This window comes from Schistocerca piceifrons, chromosome 1, assembly GCF_021461385.2.
Source record: "Schistocerca piceifrons isolate TAMUIC-IGC-003096 chromosome 1, iqSchPice1.1, whole genome shotgun sequence".
Lineage (NCBI taxonomy): Eukaryota > Metazoa > Arthropoda > Insecta > Orthoptera > Acrididae > Schistocerca > Schistocerca piceifrons.
Genome location: NC_060138.1, coordinates 512,723,361 through 512,746,616, shown reverse-complemented (window position 1 = coordinate 512,746,616; position 23,256 = coordinate 512,723,361). Strand labels below are relative to the sequence as shown.

At 47.4% G+C, this 23,256-nt stretch overlaps 1 protein-coding gene across 1 annotated transcript in view; it reads left to right on the top strand.

Annotated features, from left to right (window-relative positions):
* The first annotated feature begins 1,102 nt into the window (after nt 1-1,102).
* The window catches only part of LOC124743033 (putative fatty acyl-CoA reductase CG5065), a 126,074-nt gene continuing 103,920 nt past the window's right edge, over nt 1,103-23,256 (top strand). The window contains exon 1 of the mRNA XM_047248836.1: nt 1,103-1,257. The gene's annotated coding sequence lies outside the window, so the exon portion shown is untranslated. The remainder of the gene's footprint in view (nt 1,258-23,256) is intronic.

Genomic DNA, 23,256 nt, shown 5'->3' with positions numbered 1-23,256 from the left:
AAAACTGGCGACCAAGTTTTACAAAACGATCACTTACTGTTCATAAGAGAAAATACTCTTTCTATGTGTTGCGGACTGTTGTGCTGTACGAGTCAGCTGAGAAATAAATAACACAACTAGCGTGTTTGAACATGAACGTCTGTACGAGTATAATCCTCTTTTCCGAGTCCTTCCGTGTGTTTTGAGCCACAGCTGCTGTCTCGCACAAGGTGAGTACACCCGTCGGTTGCCAGTATTGACTGAGAAAGAAATAATCGTCCCCCTATCACGACTGCTCTAGACGCTTAGACTATGTCACTCTTCCCACGCTGCTTGCATTCCTTGAGCTAAGCCGACAACCGTCTTCTTTCCGATAGAAGCACTAACAAGACACAGACTTTATGTCGACCATAGCATCGATTATTATACAAAAACTTCTCGCGATCTGTCGATCATTAATCATGAACCACTGACAGTACTTCGCGGAATTAATATTTACAATAGTTATCACTGACAAAATATACGGAAGAAAGAGGAGTTCGATTAGGGGGCCGTTAGGATTAAAAAAGTATTCCTGTAAGACGAGAGATCCCGGGAAATACGGGAGAGCTGGTCATCCTAGAATCGACCGCTACTGAAAGAGTGAAGTGGCCGTTAATGTTGTCAGCAGTAGGTACCGAGAGTGAATGGACTAGTTTTGATTCCAAACCGTTGATATTCGCCGTGTTGTGCAGATATTTTCAGTGAAATACTGGTACGAAAATAATAGGAGGTGTCAAATCAAATAACATGCTATTACTGTGTAACGAGCCATCGAAGACCACGGATCGCATGTACCCGAAATATCTATGAAAAAACTAGGAAATATTGTGGGTGCAGTTCGGAATCACCCTACATAGGCCATACGAGCTGCAACACGACTCTACGCAGAGAGCATCGAAACTGCTCTTTCCTTGGAGTGTCGGATGTGAATGTTTGTCGGAGCGGGCGGAGAAAGCGCGCTCGCTCGTCGGCCACCTGGAAAGTTGGTCGGTGGGACGTGGCGGCGGGCCACGGCTCAAGGCCGCGGGAAAGCCAGACGGCAGCGCCACGCACCACAGCCCGGCAAGTGGCGGCAGCAGGGTGCGCTGGAATGCCGCATGCCGCGGCGCTCCACAACACAGTCGCCGTTCGGCTGCCACACAACAGACGTCAGACAGCGGGCCGCCCGACGCGCTGGAATTCCACTCCGCCTGTCACCAGCCTCACGATCTAGCTGGGTCCGTTGCTAACTGCCAGGTAAGGCATCATCCAGCCGACCTCATAGCTTTAAGCGCCCTGCACACGCACCCACCGACCGACCACCCAACTGGACGTTTGTGGGCGTTTTGACCGATCGAACGACGAACATTCCCTGTCGGAGTGTCGGGCGAGTAGGACCATCGGACAGCCGACCCCCCACCACTCCATCCAACAAATTGTGTCGTGTGTAGCACTGTCGTACCGACCTCCCGACAAAAGAGCGTCTTTTGTCACTCCGAGGGCAGAATTAAATGTTGTTCTAATATTAACGGCAGGGTGCGAGCTGGACGAAACTTTGACAGTTCCTGGAGAAATTAAGAGGACAGATGTTTGTGGGATACGTCGTACGAGGAGTGTAGCAATATAGATGCAAGAAATGAAGCACTTTTTTTCATTTTTTTCAACGAGCCCACAATGGTTTCGTGTGGCACATAGAGTAAAAGACTGTCGAGCATCTGTGTTTGGTTTTAGATGGTATTTCCGATACTTACCAGAAATCTAAAAACCGAAATACCGACATTAAAGCTGGCCGCGGTGGTCCAGCGATTCTAGGCGCTTCAATCCGGAACATCGCTGCTGCTACGGTCGCAGGTTGGTAGAGCACTTGCCCGCGAAAGGCAAAGGTCCCGAGTTCGAGTCTCGGTCCGGCACACAGTTTTAATGTGCCAGGAAGTTTCATATCAGCGCACACTCCGCTGCAGAGTGAAAATCTCATTCTGGACACATCAAACTAGTCTTCGGGCCTGCCAGTGTGGCGGATCGGTTCAAGGCGCTTCAGTCTGGAACTGCGCGACCGCTAAGGTCGCAGGTTCGAATCCTGCCTCGGGCATGGATGTGTGTGATGTCCTTGGGTTAGTTAGGTTTAAGTATTTCAAGTTCTACGGGACTGATGACCTCAGATGTTAAGTCCCATAGTGCTCAGAGCCATTTGAAGCATTTTTGAACCAGTCTTCGGACTGAAGACTAAAGCTAGTACTTCAGTCGCATTTCTGTTGTTGAAATCGCATTTCTGTCGGGTGAAAAATATAATAAAGATATTAAATAAAATCTTTTCTTGCTCGCAGAGCTACCTCCGCGTTTGATTCACGTTTTTCGTGACGATAGATGAGATATCACTATTCGGAGGAAGAATTGTGGTCATTTCGCAGCATATCAAGTGCGTATGAAGCTCCGAGAAAATGGTTGTAGGACTACAAGGTAAGAATTGAAGTGAGCATATGTTATTGCCAGCCTTGTCGAAATAGACAAATGTCATCATTGGTGCCTGAATTTCAAAACGAGCCACTGAACGCAGTCCCATGCAGTCCATCTGTAACAGTTTTTCTGGTGAGAGTCGCGAGTGCGTACCCGAAGGAGCAGCTATGTTACCACAGTCCATCCGTATCGTACGCTTCCCCCGTTGCATCCTGACGGAAACGCATGGGGCCTCTAAACGACGTGGGACAGCCGTTACACGGCGGATTCCCGGCACCGACAAAATGGAATGTTCAGGAGTGTGGCTCCGTGATCGGTCCCTCAGCTCTTGTCTGTCACTTCTCACTTCTGTCCCCTCTGGGACTGTTTGTTGACGTGAAAAATACCGGCTACTACCATGTGTTTTAAGAGAACCCACTGTAACTGGCTGGCTAAACCGATTCAGACGTCGGGGGAAATCAACAGGAACATGCCTAGTAAAGCAAAGTGGTGTTCAGACTCGAGGGTTGATGACAGCTGTATCCTTACGGATCCTAAATTGAGTTATTTCCGTATTTCAATGAGTAATAAACCCGGAACACTGTTGCGATTTTATCAATGATTTTGTGACTGAAGCGTTTCTGTATTTGTTTATCAATCACAATCACTCATCGTTGTCAGTGACATTAATTTTCCTCTGATAATGAATACAAGTAAGTAATTGTTGCTAACATTTTCTTCCGTAACGGGGTTAGTCCTTATAATCATATTCCAGAAAAACGTTAGCACAGGCGCGTGCCAGTACCGAATTAAATTTGACAGAATGGTTTTGTATTAATCACAACTACATTCTGCAGCAGACAGCGCATTTAGCGATTTCTCTGGCCGTATCTGATATGCAGAGATACGACTTGAAAATAACCCGTAAGCTGTGGCTACGGCACTGTCCTCGATGTCTGATCCGTGCTACTAGTTGAGCAAACTACGTACGCTGGTCAAAAGTATCAGGACACCTGTGTGGAATGCGGTATTGGCTACTAGATGTCACGAGAGGCGGATGAACCATTATAAAAGGAGGTGGGGAGTATCATGTTGTCAGCAGAGAACACTGACAGCAGAGTGGGACGCCCAGGAGAGCTCAGTGACGTCGACCAGTCTTTGGTTGTCATCTGAGTAACAAAACCATCAGAAATATATATACCGCTCTAAAGCTACTCGAATTGACTGTAGGTGATGTGACTGTGAAGTAGAAACGCGCAGGAATAACCGTAGCTAAACCAAGCTCAGGAAGACCTCACGTACTGACTGACAGGAACCGTCCAGTATAGGGGAGGATGGTTGTTAAAAATTCCATGAATTCAGGAATCACTCGTGAGTTCCAAAGTACTACCAGCAGTTCAGCTGGCACCATGACACTGCGTAGGGAATTAACAAGATGGGGTACAGTGGTGTGGTGGAGCTGCTCCTCGTAAGCCACACATTTCTGTACTCAGTGAGAAGCGACGCTTGAGGTGGCGTAAGGAAGGAGGGGCACCACTGGACAGTGGATGACTGGAATCGAGTGATTTGGAGCGATGTATCACGCTATACCCTGCGACAATCTGATAAAAGGATCGGCGTTGGACGAATGCCTGGAGAACGTTACCTATCGTAACGTGCAGTGCCATCAGTGAAGTTCGTAGAATGTGGTGTTGCGCTAAGGGGATGATTTCGTGGTTAGCGTGTGGACCCATACTGTGCTTCAGAAAACACTAAATGCGAAGGATACGAACACATTTTACAAAGCCTTAGAGGAGCAGTTCGCAGGCGAGGACTGTAACAGCGTGACAAAGTATCCTGATATAAAGCACCGACAGTCATGCTGTATTTTATGGACAGTGACATTCCTGAGATGGTGTTTCCTGCCAAGGGTCCCGATCTGAAAGCAATACTAACGTTTGGGGCAATCTGGAACATCGACTTCGCTCCAGACGCCAGCATGCAAAGATCATTATATTCTCTGGTTGCGGCTATCGAAGAATGGGCTGCCATTCTTCCAGAAATTTACTTCTCATTGAAAGTGTCCCTAGCAGACATCAAGCTGTCATAAAATGATGGGTTGGGTGCACTCCATATTAATGTCCACAAATGATTACCGGGATAATTTTGATCCGACAGTGGATACACATGAGCTTCTCTGAAATTTCAACAGTAGTAGACATGTAGGGGGCCTACTGCCGGCCGGTGTGGCCGAGCGGTTCTAGGCGCTTCAGTCTGGAACCGCGCGACCGCTACAGTCGCAGGTTCGAATCCTGCCTCGGGCATGGATGTGTGTGATGTCCTTAGGTTAGTTAAGTTTAAGTAGTTCTACGTTCTAGGGGACTGATGACCTCAGATGTTAAGTCCCATAGTGCTCGGAGCCATTTGAACCAAACCAAACTGCTGTACACTAAACGTTCTCTTAGAAGTATTTTTTCATCATGTCAGCAATAGAGGCGATATGTGGAGAAAACTCTTCGCGTATGGCTATTTGCTTCTGATGTCTTCGATGCGTCGACTATCCTGTTTAATTTTACTTTGTATATACACTCCTGGAAATGGAAAAAAGAACACATTGACACCGGTGTGTCAGACCCACCATACTTGCTCCGGACACTGCGAGAGGGCTGTACAAGCAATGATCACACGCACGGCACAGCGGACACACCAGGAACCGCGGTGTTGGCCGTCGAATGGCGCTAGCTGCGCAGCATTTGTGCACCGCCGCCGTCAGTGTCAGCCAGTTTGCCGTGGCATACGGAGCTCCATCGCAGTCTTTAACACTGGTAGCATGCCGCGACAGCGTGGACGTGAACCGTATGTGCAGTTGACGGACTTTGAGCGAGGGCGTATAGTGGGCATGCGGGAGGCCGGGTGGACGTACCGCCGAATTGCTCAACATGTGGGGCGTGAGGTCTCCACAGTACATCGATGTTGTCGCCAGTGGTCGGCGGAAGGTGCACGTGCCCGTCGACCTGGGACCGGACCGCAGCGACGCACGGATGCACGCCAAGACCGTAGGATCCTACGCAGTGCCGTAGGGGACCGCACCGCCACTTCCCAGCAAATTAGGGACACTGTTGCTCCTGGGGTATCGGCGAGGACCATTCGCAACCGTCTCCATGAAGCTGGGCTACAGTCCCGCACACCGTTAGGCCGTCTTCCGCTCACGCCCCAACATCGTGCAGCCCTCCTCCAGTGGTGTCGCGACAGGCGTGAATGGAGGGACGAATGGAGACGTGTCGTCTTCAGCGATGAGAGTCGCTTCTGCCTTGGTGCCAATGATGGTCGTATGCGTGTTTGGCGCCGTGCAGGTGAGCGCCACAATCAGGACTGCATACGACCGAGGCACACAGGGCCAACACCCGGCATCATGGTGTGGGGAGCGATCTCCTACACTGGCCGTACACCACTGGTGATCGTCGAGGGGACACTAAATAGTGCCCGGTACATCCAAACCGTCATCGAACCCATAGTTCTACCATTCCTAGACCGGCAAGGGAACTTGCTGTTCCAACAGGACAATGCACGTCCGCATGTATCCCGTGCCACCCAACGTGCTCTAGAAGGTGTAAGTCAACTACCCTGGCCAGCAAGATCTCCGGGTCTGTCCCCCATTGAGCATGTTTGGGACTGGATGAAGCGTCGTCTCACCCGGTCTGCACGTCCAGCACGAACGCTGGTCCAACTGAGGCGCCAGGTGAAAATGGCATGGCAAGCCGTTCCACAGGACTACATCCAGCATCTCTACGATCGTCTCCATGGGAGAATAGCAGCCTGCATTGCTGCAAAAGGTGGATATACACTGTACTAGTGCCGACATTGTGCATGCTATGTTGGCTGTGTCTATGTGCCTGTGGTTCTGTCAGTGTGATCATGTGATGTATCTGACGCCAGGAATGTGTCAATAAAGTTTCCCCTTCCTGGGACAATGAATTCACGGTGTTCTTATTTCAATTTCCAGGAGTGTATATATTCTTCATCTTGCGTTACGGCCTCTGTAGAACCACGGGTAGCCCCTTCGTGGACTGTATCTTCCTCTTCTTCTCCCAGAACCTCTTCATGCTTTCTCTTCTTCTCTCCCGCTCTTCTTCTGAGATCTTCAGTGTCCGTATCTCCTGCCGGCTCCACTGGTGACACTCTAATCTTTTCCTGTATTCTTCTCTGTCATTGATCTCAGGCATATTGTTCGGTGTATATTTGTTCCTTCAATTTTCCTTTCCTTCGACCTTGATCCAAAATTCCAACCAGTCCTTCCGGAGTTCAACAACTCACTTGGTTCCTGTCTTTCCCCTTGTCCTCCCTGTTGTTTCTCACACTCGTCATTCTTCCATACTCATCCTAACCACATGTCCAGCAAACCTTGCCCTTTTGAGTCTCATTTTTCCGGATATTGTTCTCATGTTCCGGTACAATTCTTCCCTAGGTCTTCGCATCCACCATTATATATATATATATATATATATATATATATATATATATATATATATATAACTTATGATTCGAACATTACGATTAAACCAAACCTGTGTCTTCTGCATGTCCTTTGTGTTAACGATTTTTGTCTTGCAGTGGCTAAAATAAGTAGAATGGTTAATAGAAAATTTGAAGCAAATTTGTGTGTCACTTTCTACTGCCCTTTATTACATTACTTGTTCAACGTGTTACTTTATATCATTTGGGATGTGAATTGAGTGTAACTTAATACGTACATTGCTATTACTGAAAAAGCAAATTGTAAAGCGGGCAGATGATTTTATGTGCTTACCGAAGTTTCTCGCTCTTGAATTTTTTTTCTCTAACAACTATCCATGGAACCTGGCACTACTCGTTAGGGACGATCCGTGCCTCACATACTGAAACTGCACGTGCTTTCTCATGCCATGTCTGGCCAGACCGATCTCTGCGTGACCTCGCTGTGAATCTTCCTCGGGCTGCGCTCGAGGCATAAAATTGAAGTCACGCCAGGGTTGTGGTCAAAGAATATAACTCTTGCAGACATAATACACTAGCGAACGTACAGATGAGTCAATGAGCTGTGTATCAATACTCCAATCATTTAAAATATGTATTTTAGAACGTTAAGCAGTTGGAAGGAGTACCGTATTTAATTATAAAATTACGCAAATAGCGTTTTTCGGTTATACGTAACTGGCTTCGTAGTTATGAAGTCGTCACGTTGTCAGTCATTTGTTAGGTGATCGTAGTCGTTGAAGTAGCGGCGGAAAGTACCAGCCATGTACTGGTCACGACACCCAGCCTTCGAGACAACGAGTGCACATTTTTAGCAGCCTTTGGCGACTGTGTTCCAACGTCTACAACAAGATCCGTATAAATCCTGTGATGGTGAATTAAGTCGAAACTTGTTATGTGAAATACCCAGTAATTTTCTTATAAAATATTTCATTCCTCACCCTCATTTTTAGACATATAGAAAACGAAGCGATTTGGCGCTAATCGACAAGAATTAGTTTGCACTACACCTTTAAATAATTGACGTAGGCACTAATTTAATGTAGTGAAACGATGTGCTGTACTGAACAGTGTTTCTGCTCCAGAATAGTCTGATAAGGCAGAAATTTTCTATTAGCTGAATGTGGAGAATGCTCAGTTAGTGATAAGTAAGTTTCCGATTTGTCCACCAGCAACCATTAGTATGATCAGGTTCAGAAATTGTGGACATGATTGTTCAGCAGGCATTACATGTAAACTCGCATATATTTTATAACGTTTGTTGAGTACAGCTGTATTGTATCACTTCTTTCATCGCATTACGTATTGCCAGAAATACCCTTCCTTTTTCTACCGTCGCTTTTCATGCAGATGCTCTGGTTACAAGGTTAGCTTAACTTCTTGTTCGTTGATGAAACGTCTCCTACATCAGACTGACGGAAAAACTCTTGTTCTATCTCCATTTGTATTTAGCCATTGAACTTTTCAGGAATTGAAAATTTCATCAACCCATCGGCAGGCGGAGATTGTAAATTTGCATTTGGCGTTTCTTTCAAGAACATGAAGTATACTTTTAATGGGATAGAAAACTCGAAAGTAATTTTCGATATGTTAGTGAACAATATTCTAATGGGGGGAGTGTGATTCAATTGTCATGAATGACGAGCTAAATGTAGGAATGATGCATCTCCAACACATCATTTTGCGAAAGACATTGCTTTAATAGATTTTGTGCTGTGCCCCTCCTTACTCCAACCTCTTAATTGGGCAATTTTTTTATCAAGCGTATCTCAGCGTTACGTGAAGTGGAACTCGACCGTCAGCTTGTAAAAATTTCATCAAAACAAAGCCCTGATGGGGAAGTTTTACCAATTGCAGAAGCTATCTAAATGACCAGCCCGAAATGGAGTACGCTAGTTTTGATTTGTAGTGTGGCTGCTCCTCCCTCTCCCCTCGCCGTCCCGCTCAACTATGCCCCACGTAATGTGTAACACTTTTTGTAGTTGCATTCTGGTAGATGGCACCATCTTTCTTGAAGAGATGTTCAAAAATTTAGTCCAAGTGGGAGGAAAGTATTAAACGGCTTTTAGACGATGATTTGAACTCTGCGTGACAGAGTTCGTTAAAGAAAACTGGAATGTGTTTTTCAGGTAATTCCAAGTAGCAACTTTTGGCGTCCAGAGTCATCTGTACTGTTGAAGACACGCACGAACATCAACAAGCCAGTCGTTGCCTCCCTTCCCCCCCCCCCCACCCCCCCCCCCCTTCCAGCTCCCCCGCCCGGGCCCCTTCCAGGTACGGTCAATCTACAGGGTAAGGTCAAGAATGAGATAAGGGCATCATCAGGTGAGTGTGATAGGAGCGCTCTTATTGTTTATTGTCTGCAATGCAACACCAAAAACGTATTATTCTATAGTAATCAAATTTAGGGAATTGTACTTTAGTCTATGTAACATACTTAAATGATTAACAAATGATTAATATTGCAAGATCACAAGTTAATGTAAGAGGGATATAAGTCATAACAAATATGAAATGCTGGTACCTTAACAACCGGTGTAACCGCCAGAATGTTGAATGCAAGCATGCAAACGTGAGTGCATTGTATTGTATAGGTGCCGGATGTATGTGTGGTATGGACTTCCATGGCTGTTGCTCGTGGTCGGGCAATACAGGGACGGTTAATGTTGTTTCTGGATGACACTGGAGCAGTCGTCCGATGACGTCGCTTATGTACTCGATTGGAGACAGATCTGGTGATCGAGCTGGCCAAGGCAACATGTCGACACTCTGTACAGCATGTTGGGCTGCAACAGCGGTATGTGGGTAGCGTTATCGTGTTGGGGAATATCCCATGGACTGCTGTTCATGAATGACAGGTCGAACCACCAGACTGACGTACAAATTCGCAGTCAGGTTGCGTGGGATAACCACGAGAGTGCTGCTGCTGTCAGACTAAATCGCACCTCAGACCATAACTCCAGGTCTAGGCCCAGTGTATACGTAGAACCGCTCGGCCACAACGGCCGGCTAGAAGAACTGCTCGTCGCCTTTACCAAGACCGTTTGTCCGCCCCCGGTAGCTGAGTGGTCAGAGCGACAGAATGTCAATCCTAAGGGCCCGGGTTCGATTTCCGGTTGGGTCGGAGATATTCTCCGCTCAGGGACTTGGTGTTGTGTTGTCAAATCATCACCATTTCATCCTCATTGACGCGCAAGTCACCGAAGTGGCGTCAAATCGAAACACTTGCACCCGGCGAACGGTCTCAAAAAAAATGGTTCAAATGGCTCTGAGCACTATGGGACTTAACATCTGTGGTCATCAGTCCCCTAGAACTTAGAATTACTTAAACCTAACTAACCTAAGGACACCACCCACATCCATGCCCGAGGCGCCTAGAACCGAACGGCCACAACGGTCGGCTGCGAACTGTCTACCCGACGGTAGGCCCTAGTCACACGACATTTACATTTACCAAGACCGTTATCCCTAACGTATGAATCCACCGCATACCTTTTTCGCCACAATTACGCAACAGCTTCGAGGAAGGGATACCTTCACCGTCAGCAGACGTGACTATGGTGTTCCAAGGAGACAACTAAAACCCGAAGTGGAAGGGGCCGTACTGCATCACGTTGAAGAGAACCCGTCAACGAGTACACGAGCAGTTTCTTTGGTTATTAATGGGTGGAACTGTAAACCAAGAGATGCACTTGGTCATGCATCATAAATTACTTGTAAAAGTGGTCACCTTACCAACATGTTTTCAAATGGCTGTAGCCCTTATGTTCAAATGTGTGTGAAATCCTGGCCGGCCGAAGTGGCCGTGCAGTTAAAGGCGCTGCAGTCTGGAACCGCAAGACCGCTACGGTCGCAGGTTCGAATCCTGCCTCGGGCATGGATGTTTGTGATGTCCTTAGGTTAGTTAGGTTTAACTAGTTCTAAGTTCTAGGGGACTAATAACCTCAGCAGTTGAGTCCCATAGTGCTCAGAGCCATTTGAACCATTTTTTGTGAAATCCTATGGGACTTAACTGCTAAGGTTATCAGTCCCTAAGCTTACACACAACCTAAATTATCCTAAGGACAAACACACACCCATGCACGAGGGGGGACTCGAACCTCCGCCGGGACCAGCCGCATAGTCCATGACCGCAGCGCCTCAGACCGCTCGGCTAATCCCGCACGGCCTGTAGCCCTTAAACGGCACGTTTCCGGAAATGGCCTCCAATTCAAAATATTATTTACTCACTCCCATTTAGAAGTCCTAAAAGTTTTAACGGGAATTTCGGAGCACCCTGTAATAAACACAGCATTTAACTGTGCTCTGCAATTCATTGAACGACGTAATCTAAAAGTTGTTAGAATTTAATACAAAAGAAGAGTTTAGGAAATAAGTAGATTCATTCCTGTAGCCATTTATAGAATTTATCATCCAGTCTGCATAAAGCATACACAGCTATAAAGCTTCCAAGAAGATGGAAACTGTGTTCCAGAGACGCAGTTCGAACAAAATTCTTACGTCGTTTTCAGGCAGTGTCATAGTTATTCAGACATGGCTCGCGGCTCGCCTTCTAACTTACTCTGGAGTGTTTGCCCTTCCATTCCAAACAGCAGACGACACAGGTGACATCTCCCGCATACACTGTTTCCCAAGGGAAGGGCCCAGAGTGTTCGCGAAAAGGCACTCTGAAGCGTTTCTCGCAAGAGACAATCACCATTTCTCTGCCGACGAAACTACTTTCTTATCTTCACTCTAGCCGATAATAGTTCCAACTACAGCTTTGTCTTTAGATTATGTCGCGGATCCAGGTTCTGTCTTCAGTTGTGCTATGACAAAATTGTTCATATAATCACTTAAACCTTTCCAAACGCGATTCAGAATTATCGTTCTAGAGTGTTTAGGTCTAGAGTAAACAAAACGTGTCCATTTTGGACTCATCCTCTTTAGATATAACACATTTTTCAGTACGTTGTGTCCCCATGCAGATGAGAGATACATAATACAATCATTAAGTTTTGAGACCAGGTGCCTACCGGCGTGTGGTCCACTAGAACACATAGATGGTGCCGTAGTATGGTACCTCGTCACTCTCGTCTCAGCAAGAGACAGTTCAGTGCGTGCACTAGAAGCACAGCTACTTTTTGTTGTTGATTGTTGGTTGTTGTTGTTGCGGCTACTGCTGCCGCTGCTGCTTCTGCTGCTGCTGCTGTAACGATGATTTGACTGCGTGCATAGGAATTAAAGTATGCCACAGATGGAATAACGAACATAGTTCTTGCAGAAATTAAGCAAAACCGCTAGTGAAACCTTGCAAATGGTCTAGCAAGTCTACGGTGACGACGTATTGTGTCGGTGTTGTATTAGGTGGCAACGGAGAGATACTGGAGGATGTCGCGCGTACTGATCGGCCGTAAACGGTTCAGACTGAACGTAGGATTGAAGAGGTTGCAATGATCATGCGTGCCACGCACTCCTGAAAGTTAGACAATCTCACAGCAGCAGTAGGGGTCAGCCATGGTACGTTCAAATGGCTCTGAGCACTATGGGACTTAACTTCTGAAGTCATCAGTCCCCTAGAACTTAGAACTACTTAAACCTAAGTAACCTAAGGACATCACACACGTCCATGCCCGAGGGAGAATTCGAACCTGCGACCGTAGCGGTCGCGTGGTTCCAGACTGTAGCGCCTAGAACCGCTCGGCCACTTCGGCCGGCCCATGGTACGTGCTACAGAATCCATCATTGATAACCTGAGCATTTCGCTTGTTACGCAGCATACACAGCTTGATGCAAGACTACCGTGATGATGGAATGACGATTTGTGGGTACCTAATCATTAGTGCTGACGATGATCCGATGTTTCCCAACTGGATAATAACTGGAGACGTAACATCGTATTTCCTGTACGATACGCAACTGAAGCGACAATCCGTCTCCTGATACACGACAGTATTCAAACGACAGAAAAACCAGCGACAAGACAAGTCAAAAGACCAGGTGTTGCTGGAACCGTTTTTTGATTCAAATGGAAGTCCTCACATGGAATTAATCCCAGACTGTGCAACGGTAAACGAAAGCGACCATAAATCCTGGCCGTTTACCCGACTCAGCCATTCGTAAGCGTCCTGAACTTGGTGATGGGAGAATTGCCTGTTGTGTGCGTAACAGCGCCTTGTCCTCGTCAAAGGAGAACTTGCAACGCAACAGGCCACCGACCGCACACACCCTCCGTATTCGCCTGATCTCACACCACCACGCGATTTTTGCCTTTCTCCGTGTGGAAGCATTCCTATGTGGGCACAAATTTCATACGGACGAAGAGGTCATGACTGCCAGACGAGAAGCCGTAAGGTAGTTCCTTGCTAGAATGTTTTAGCGGTGCTTCCAGCAGCTATATGGACTTTGGCAGGTGTACGTAGGGGTCTAACGGCGGCTATTCTGAAGCATAATGAGCACCTTTTTAAGTACTTTTAACATTGCAGCGCGTCAGCAATCGTGAATAATTTAATAATTATAAAGAATCCGCCTCGATTGCAAATAGAAACCGGATGTGACCTAGGTTTTGGCGCAGATAACCACGTCTTCTTCGGAACACACTGTAGTTTTAGTGTGTTCCGAAGAAGGCGTGATTATCCGCGCCGAAACCTAGGTCAACATCCGGTTTCTATTTGCAATCGAGGCGGATTCTTTATAATCATTACCTTTTTAAGTGCACGCTGCTGCCGTATGGCCTTCAGGCCAGACACCTAAATTAAAGCGTACGCCATGTTACGCGACGTCGTGGGAGACATCCAGGTTATTGCGGATGCCTAGTCTCCAGGCGTCAGCCTCAAAAAGTAACGACGGTTGTAGTACGCCATCTCAGTGATATCATAACTTAATTCGACGGTGTTCCGCGTCATTACAGTTAAGTCCTCGTCCATTTCTTCAGAAGAAACACTAATCGGGCATTCACAACTTCGCTGAATCCACACTGCTCGTACGAACAAGTTCACATTCATTTGTGGATTAAATACAGTTTAGAGTACGGGAGCAGAGTGCCTATGAAATCCTTTCTTCTGATTTTGTATATGGTATTCAAGACATCTTCCAACTGCTAGATGGTGTTCTTCAGATTCAAACTAAACTCGTGTTTTCGACAGCTTGACATGCTGGCAGGATACTTGCTTGTTACATCCGTCTTACAGTTTGAAGTACAATGTTATACCCGTTATGTTTACCAAATATAAACGCGGATAAAAATATTGTTCTGTATTCAACAAAAATTTGACTTCTTTATCCTTTTTCTTATACTGCAATTGAGGGCAGAGTTTATAGGTTTAATACTCTAACATTCTGCGTGGTGTCTGTTTGTTCTATATCGTGTCTCCCTACCACTTTCGCGCAACGGCGCTCTGAGCGTGTTTTTTAGGGAATTGACTAGTTTGAACCTGGGATCTGTTGCTGGTAAGGAGACGCCAGACCACACATGACATGTAGAGTTCAGAAGGGTTCAGTGAGACTAGCGATGATATAACCAAATACTTAATGATTTCAGCGTCAGCTCCACTGCACTCCCTGTAAAAGAATCTTAATACTAACTAAATTTAGTGGAAGGGTTTCAAGGCTTTCCGATTTTTAGTTAGCTGGGAAAATAACGTCGAAAAAGCAGTTAAGTTTACCATTGGAAATTTTATTCTACTCACAAAACGTGACTCTTTGAAAACCTGTCTCCAAAGGGCACTAACCAACCTAAAAACTAATTACTTGGCTATAATTATTAGTCTGCAAATGACGTAAATACTGATGTAATGTTCTTCAGTACACCGCCAGGAGTTACCAACAGAAATATCTGCACTTGCACCTGTTATTCCCTGTGTATTATAGTAGCTCATCGGCAGCAGTGTTCAAATACTGCAACAGTTACCACGTTTGAAGCCGAGATAATATTAACGGCAAACTCCGTACTCGCGAAAAGGTCACTGCTTCTAATCAAGTTCCTGAAGCAACACGACACAATTCTCCAAAAATTAAAAAATTGCTTCTCAAAATTAGAACATTTTCGACGTGTCAATTGCGAAACATTTAGAGCTTAACACGGTAAGGTAGCTGAAAAGTGCAGAGTCTGAGTCTAATAATCGTAGGCTCGTTGGTTCGAATCCAGTTGGTAGCAACTATTTTATCTTTATTTAAATTGTTTATTAATTAAGAAATGGAAGTGTTAATTAATAAATATAGAATCACTTTTAATAAAAAGAACAACATTATTTTTGATTGCTAATCGTACTGATGTGTCGTCAGTAGAAGTGTCTAGTAAAGAAAGGCATCTACAAAAAATTACACGTCAATAAGTTTATGTAAAACAGGTATATTTAATAACTGAGATATATATAACTTTGAAGTGCTGTCGGTTCTTTTGTGCTGCTGTGCTGTGTACAGTAGGTGAAAAAGTCTTGACAGAAACAGTCTTCAGTGCTAATACAGTGTCGTGTTACGCCGCTGTATTGTCCTCATTGCAGTCTTCCATACTAATGTCAAATCTATAGATACACTAAATCTGGGATCGAAGCTCTGAGTGTGGCTCCTTAGAAAAACACGACGGCCATAAGAGTGGCGGGTAGCGAAGTCATGAGTATTTAGCGTCCTGCGTGTATCCGTGTCGTCACCCAACGGAGAACAGCGAGAGACGGAAGAGCGAGTTCGTTCGGCCGCGCGCTGGCCAGAGGTTCACGTGTGCCGTGCCGCTGTGAGCCAAGTGCGGTCGCCGGAGATGTGTCCGCCCATGGTAGCTGAGTGGTCAGCGCGTCATACCTAACGGCACGGTTCGATTCCCGGCTGGGTCGGAGATATTCTCCGCTCAGGGACTGGGTGTTGGGTTGTCCTCATCACCATCATTTCATCCCCATCGATACGCAAGTCGCCGAAGTGGCGTCAACTCGAAAGACTTGAACCAGACGAACGGTCTACCCGACAAGAGGCCCCAGCCACACGGCATTTCCATTTTTGCCGGAGATGTCCGTGTAAATACGTGAGGAGGATTCGTCTCTAATGTGACTATCCACACTGAATTAAAATTTGGTTAAAAGAACGCTATACTGAAATACTTCGTTATTTGTAGAGATTGAGCAGTTTTTATCGATACACACAGTGTGTTAATATTTTCAGATACTTGGAGATCACTTGCAGCCAAACAACGGTGGATGATAACGCGCCATGCTAGCGGGCTATAACTGTTCACGATTGATATACAGGACATAAAATCCCGTCTGAGGCCTGTGAGCAGTGCACTAAGCACTAGATGGAGGCATAGTACGGGCAATGATAAAAGTTTTGGAATTTACAAAAAATTTAAATCCTTTAGTGTTAACGTGTACGGAAGTACTATTCCAGCTGCTAGTCGTAATTACACCCTGTTAGATGTTACATGCTGAGTATATTATTATTAAATTACATGTGAACGCACGGAGCACATGACCATGCAGCGTCCCCAACCGAGGGCGCTTTGCTGCTGGTTGACTTGTTTAACGTCAGTATACGCTCTGCTTCAAGACTGCTTGTGTCACAGTCATATGTTACTCGAAACTTTCTTTGAGTTATCAAGGCTGTACGCCTGGTTGGTTGCGAAGAAGTTGAAGTTTGTGGTATCTAACTCATATGACCAGATCTCGTTTTGTGTAACGTTGAGCCGGTCGGTGCGGCCGAGCGGTTCTAGGCGCTTCAGTCTGAACCGCGCGACCGCTACGGTCGCAGGTTCGAATCCTGCCTCGGGCATGGATGTGTGTGATGTCCTTAGGTTAGTTAGGTTTAAGTAGTTCTAAGTTCTAGGGGACTGATGACCTCAGCTGTTAAGTCCCATAGTGCTCAGAGCCATTTGAACCATTTTTTTGTAACGTTGAGACGAGTGTGCTGTTCACTTATGTTTTGTACTTTTTTGTAACACAACACATGTCTGAGGATGAGTGTAATCCCGAAACGCGTAACATGTTCTAATAAAAGAGTCAATTGAACATCTCATGACTTTATTGCGATTGTACACCATTGGTTGCCAATTATTAATGTTCACGATTGGTTTGAAGAACATTGTGAACACTTAGAGCGAATGATTTGCCGCCCTCCTACCTCCCCCCCCCCCCCCCCTCGTCATCCCCCGATCGCTAGACAAGTGTCCCATCGCAGATTTATGGAACATAACAACACTTTCTCAGTTACAGACGACTATAGACGCAGTATGAGTCAATATTTCTTCGAGGGGACTTCCAACGAATTGTTGAGTCCGTGCCAGGTCGAGTTACTGCACTACGCCGGGCAGAAGGAGATCCGACACGAGACTGGGACGTATTCCATTACTTTTGTCATCTCAGTGTAGTTCGTGTTTTACTGATTGTACATGCAGTAGTGAAGCTTAACGCCAATGAGAAGAATGCGGTTTTGTCACGGGAAGTTCCCCCGTCACATCGACAGGACAGACGTCAGGTTCTCGCTACCTTGCCTGTGCGACTCAGTATCAGTTGCTTTGAATCTTACAGTCTTTTCGTGTGAGCGATATGGAGGCACTAGGCTGAGCACCGATTTCCACTACTGTCACCGCCGTACTCGTATCTGAAAATGGAAGCACTTGTACCAGCTCTATGTGCTCTGTCTGGTGACATGAACTTTAAGTATCAGATGTACTATTATGAAGACTGCATGGCACGAGAAACGAACGCCTATAAAATAAAACTTAGAGCTTCGCCTTTTGTGCAACAGTCGGTCTGTCTTGATCTGCCGTTATTATAAACTGCTTTGCACTCATATCGCCAACTGAACCATAGGCGGCGCACGTCGCGCCCTGAATTTCGGGGACACACAGCCGCCCCCATCCACTTACCGACGTGATTGTTTCTCTGACTTTATTTTCTTACTGTCGGTCCAACTGATGTACTTTACGTTTATTGACTTCTCTCTTTCACTGTTGCTAATCTTCTCGGTTAGAAGACATTCTTTGTCCCTGTCTGTCCTTAACCCGGCTGGTGAGCGTCAGATGCGGGAGGAGTTTCTCACGCCACAGGTGTGCCCTGTGAGAGTCCAGCCAGTCACGGGGTTGCATACCGCACCATCTCGTAGCCGGCCGAAGTGGCCGTGCGGTTAAAGGCGCTGCAGTCTGGAACCGCAAGACCGCTACGGTCGCAGGTTCGAATCCTGCCTCGGGCATGGATGTTTGTGATGTCCTTAGGTTAGTTAGGTTTAACTAGTTCTAAGTTCTAGGGCACTAATGACCTCAGCAGTTGAGTCCCATAGTGCTCAGAGCCATTTGAACCATTTGAACCATCTCGTACTTTCGGCTCCCTTAACTATTTGTCAGCTCTGGCATCAATATAGCTTTCACTACTGTTGTGCACCACTTCTTACACAACAGCAAGGAGAGGTAGGCTACAGAGTGGTGAAGCGTCTCTCGTCGTAGGAAAGATGGACAGAACAGAAATGGTAAGTGAACAATCAAATACAGTAAACAAAAGCGTTGCTTAACTGGTGGCTTTCTCTAAGCGTACTAAAACTCATTACAAATAATGCAGCAAGAACTAGTGCAGCTAATAAAATAGAAACTGGAGGCTCTCTTACCTAATGCACGAACGATAGTGACAGAGCAGCGACTGGGACGCATCTAGGTGGCGACTTTGTTGCTATTCGACCGCGCTCCGTTGCGAATGGGCCGTTTGGCTGCCGACGACCATCCTAAACCACGGAGACGGAGGGCACTCTTGGTATGGACCTGTTGGAGGTGCGGCTGAGCCGGTGTGCTCCATTGTGTTCGCCGGATAAGCAGGATTGCTGTTGCCGTCTGACGGAAATTTGCGTTCTTATTGCCAACTATGAAACGTCCGTGCGGTGGTACTGATACTTGATACCACAAATACCTCGGTTTCACACTCCTACATACTTTCATACATACTTTCAGACATCACGAACTCCAGATCTGTGTATTAACTGAGTGATTGATGTCGTTGTTCATTGCCTTAACCCATAACAACCAACCAACTTTAAATATGTAGACAATACTGACTGCACTAAATTTCTTTAAGCCTCAAATCAATGATACTACAAAACATGTGCACCTGGCTCTGTCGTAGTCAGCTGGTTTTTTTAAATTCCAACACTCGTCAGTGCTTGTGAAGGGCCCATCAACCATATAGTGACTATTACCTTTCGGTTGGCTACCTGCCGTCCATCCACCACGCCCCCCCCCCCCCCCTCCCCCAGGGGGTCCACAACTCTTTTGTGGATACGTGCGTGGCAAGCACGGGGCCCTGAGCTATTGCAGTCTTCTTTCTCTCCAGGGCTGCATTTCCTTCCCCTTCCCCTCCTTTCCTCTCGCCCTTTCCTCTCCCCATCTTGGTGTCCTTGCTTATGTTGGCCCCCGCTATCCTCCTGGTTCTGTTGGTTTTACAATTCGGCTTTGTTGTGTAATCATCTCCTCCTTTAGGCATTCCCTGGTCCCCCTCTGGGGTTTGACCTCCTTTACAAAATTTCTCCTCCTTAGTGTGACCCATTTGGGGAAGAGCACCTTACCTAGTGTCTCCGACGTGCGCCCCCCTAGTACATTCCACCTTTTCTTTCACGTCGTTGTCTGATGCTAGGGTCCATAGCCAGCATAGTAGCCAGCCCGTGTGGTGTGGTCGCTATGTACCCTTTTGGTTGAGCCCCCTGAACACACAGGGATCACACTTCTGATACCTGAGCTGTGACCTCCTCATGCATGCCTTGGAGTGGTTGCTCGTCATCCTGGAGCATCGGAACTCCCGGCAATTGCTGCCGTGCCAGACGGCCCTTGCTGTGGCTGGGTGGCGCCCGTGAGGAGAGCCCCTGATCGGAGTGGGTGGTATCAGGGCGGACGCTATGCAGATGAAACGCATACGGTTCCAGAACTCTGGCCGTTCTTCTGCGGCCGTCCCTCTGCGTGGAACTGATTCTTCGAGTGCTGCTTCTCTTGCCCCTTCGGCCTTCCCTTCCACGGCTACCCCCTGGGAAGAGGGTCAACCTGTCAGCTAGGGGCGAAACCTTTCCCCCGTTATCTAGTTTGCACCAGGACTGATGGAGATACTTTCGCCAATACCAAACCTTTATTCTTTGTCGAACACATTGAAGACAAGTTTGGTGAAGTGGACTCCCTGAGCAAGAAGCGGTCGGGTTCGTTGCTGATCAAAACTGCTTCAGCTGCCCAATCTGCGGCCCTTCGTGCCTGTACCCATCTTGGCACAATTCCTGTGTCCATTACCCCCCACCAGTCTTTAAATATGGTTCAAGGTGTGATTTTTCATAGGGACCTCATCCTTCAAACTGATGAGGAACTTCGGGGCAGTCTCGGACGGCGGGGTGTTCACTTTGTTTGGCGTGTTCTGAAGGGTCCTAAAGACAATCGCATTGATACTGGTGCCTTTATCCTGGCCTTTGAACGGGATACCCTCCCTGAGAAAGTTAAGATTATGGTTTATCGATGTGATGTGAAGCCGTACATCCCACCTCCTATGAGGTGTTTTAAGTGCTTGCGTTTTGGACACGTCTTCCCGCTGTTCACAGGCCCCTCTCTGTGGTGACTGTGGACGTCCACTTCATGAGGGGAGTCCCTGTGTTCCCCCTCCTGTGTGTGTAAATTGTCATAGCAGTCATTCTCCACGTTCACCAGATTGCCCAGTATATAAGAAGGAAAAGAAGATACAGTAGTATAAGTCCCTCGATCGTTTAACCTACACAGAAGCCCATAAGAAGTATACACGTCTTCACCCTGTGTCCATGACATCTAGTTACGCTTTGGTTACATCTTCACCCCTTCCTCCCCATTCCTTACCCCCATCCCGTACCCCTCTCCACCCCCCCCCTCCCCTGCGGCTCCCACACCTTCTCCTCTGGGCGCTGCTCCCCCTCCCCAGCTGGAGAAGTGTCCCACTCCTTCGGCGTCTGCCGGTCAAGGGCGCCTCTCCCGGGATGCCCCTTCCCGGCACCTTCCAGGCCAAAGGTCTGCTGCCACGCGACGACCGAGAGAGCCGCGGTCTGTCGGCCCCCAGGTAGCCTGGTCTCTTTCTGTTCCCGATCTTGCTGCAGCTGGCTCCTTTATGCCACACAGCCCTCCTCGATCTCAACCTGAAAAGAAGAAGAAATATAAGTCCCGGGACAAAGAGCCTCTGGTGTCACCGGAGGTCCCATCCCCGACTTCACAACCGGATTCTGACCTGTCGTTCATGGATGTCGCCCCCTCCTTGTCGGTGACGGGTGGGGGCCTGGCGGTATGACAGGCTTTAGCGCGTTCAGCCCCCATTTAAATCATCGTTCTGTGGTTCTCCAATGGAATTGTAATGGATACTATCGTCACCTTCAGGAATTGAAATCCCTTCTTTCGTCTTACTCTGCAGCTTGTGTGGTTCTCCAGGAATCTCATTTTACTGATGCTCTCTCACCGACCCTCCGTGGGTTCCGTGTTTTCTGTCGAAATCGGGTCGGACCCCTGCGGGCTTCTGGTGGCGTTTGTACGTTGGTCCGTACAGACATTGCTAGCACGTGGATTCCTCTTCAAACTACATTGGAAGCGGTTGCTGTTAGGGTCCACCTAGACTCTGAGGTCACGGTTTGCAATCTGTATCTCCCTCCTGACAGGACTCTTACACCTGCTGCCTTAACTGCCCTTCTTCAGCAACTTCCTCCTCCCTTCCTCCTCCTTGGGGATTTTAATGCTCATCATCCCTTGTGGGGCAGTGCCTTTCCATGTAGACAAGGTCTTCTCATAGACCACTTTATTGCAGACCACGACTTGTACCTTCTTAATGATGGCTCCCCTACTCATTTCAGTGCCGGTCATGGTACCTTTTCTGCCATTGATCTTTCTCTTTCTTCTCCCTCTCTCCTCCCTTTATTACACTGGTCGCCACACGACGACGTTTGTGATAGTGACCATTTCCCGTTGATTATCTCGCTCCCTTCCCACTCCCCGATGGACAGATTTCCTCGTTGGTCTTTCCAACGTGCCGATTGGCCTCTACACTGCACAGGTCGTGTTTTCTCCCTCTTTGTCGGGTTATATTGATGACGTCCTGCGTGACGTGTTTGACGCGATTGTTCGCGCTGCTAGCATTACTGTCCCGCGCTCATCTGGACCATTTCGTCGCCGGCAAGTCCCGTGGTGGAGTACGGCCATTGCCATTGCCATCCGTGATCGCCGTCGAGCTTTGCAACACTTTAAGCGGCACCCATCCGTAGCCAGCCTTACTACCTTTAAACGCCTCCGCGCTAAAGCCCATTATTTAAACAAACAGAGCAAGCGGATATGTTGGGAACGATTCGTTTCTTCCCTTGGTTCTACTGTCCCTCTGTCACGGGTATGGGCTACACTTCGCTCTCTCCAAGGATGCCATCGGCAGTCCACCCTCCCAGGCCTTCACCTCCCAGATGGCCTTTGTACGGACCCATTAGTTCTTGCAGAACATCTTGCGACCCATTATACAGTGGCATCAGTATCAGCCTCCTATCCAGCTGATTTCCTTCACCAGAAACAGCGGGCTGAAGCTTCCACCTTATGTTTTACCCCTTGTGAGTCAGAATCTTACAACGAACCTTTTACTGAATGGGAATTTCTTCCTGTTCTATCTTCTTCTCATGATACGGCCCCTGGCCCAGATTCCATTCATAACCAACTGCTTCAACATCTCAGTGCTCCACAACGGCAATATCTTCTTCGGGTGTTTAACCGTATCTGGCTCCAGGGTGACTTCCCTTCTCAGTGGAGGGATAGCATCGTGGTTCTTGTCCTTAAGCCTGGTAAGAACCCCCTATCTGTTGACAGCTATCGGCCAATTAGTTTGACCAATGTTGTTTGCAAGTTACTTGAACGGATGGTAGCCCGTCGGCTCAATTGGGTCCTCGAATCTCGAGATCTATTGTCCCCTTACCAGTGTGGCTTTCGAGAGGGACGGTCTCCAATCGATCATTTACTTCGCTTGGAATCCGCAGTTCGGCAGGCTTTTTCCCAGCGCCGCCATTTGGTTGCAGTGGTTTTTGACCTTCGCAAGGCCTATGACACGGCCTGGCGCCATCACATCTTACTTACCCTTCATCAGTGGGGTCTTCGGGGCCCACTCTCGATTTTTATCCGCCAGTTCCTGTTCCATCGGTCATTCAGAGTTCGAGTTGGTACTGTTTTTAGTTCTCCACCGACCCAGGAGACGGGCATCCCACAGGGTTCTGTCTTGAGTGTCCTTCTTTTCCTCATTTCTATCGATGGACTTGGGGCCTGTCGGTCCTTTGGTCGCCCCTGCCCTGTATGTGGATGATTTCTGCATTTGGGTTCGTTCCTCTTCGATGACATCTGCAGAACGGCAGCTCCAGGGAGCTATACGGCGTGCCTCT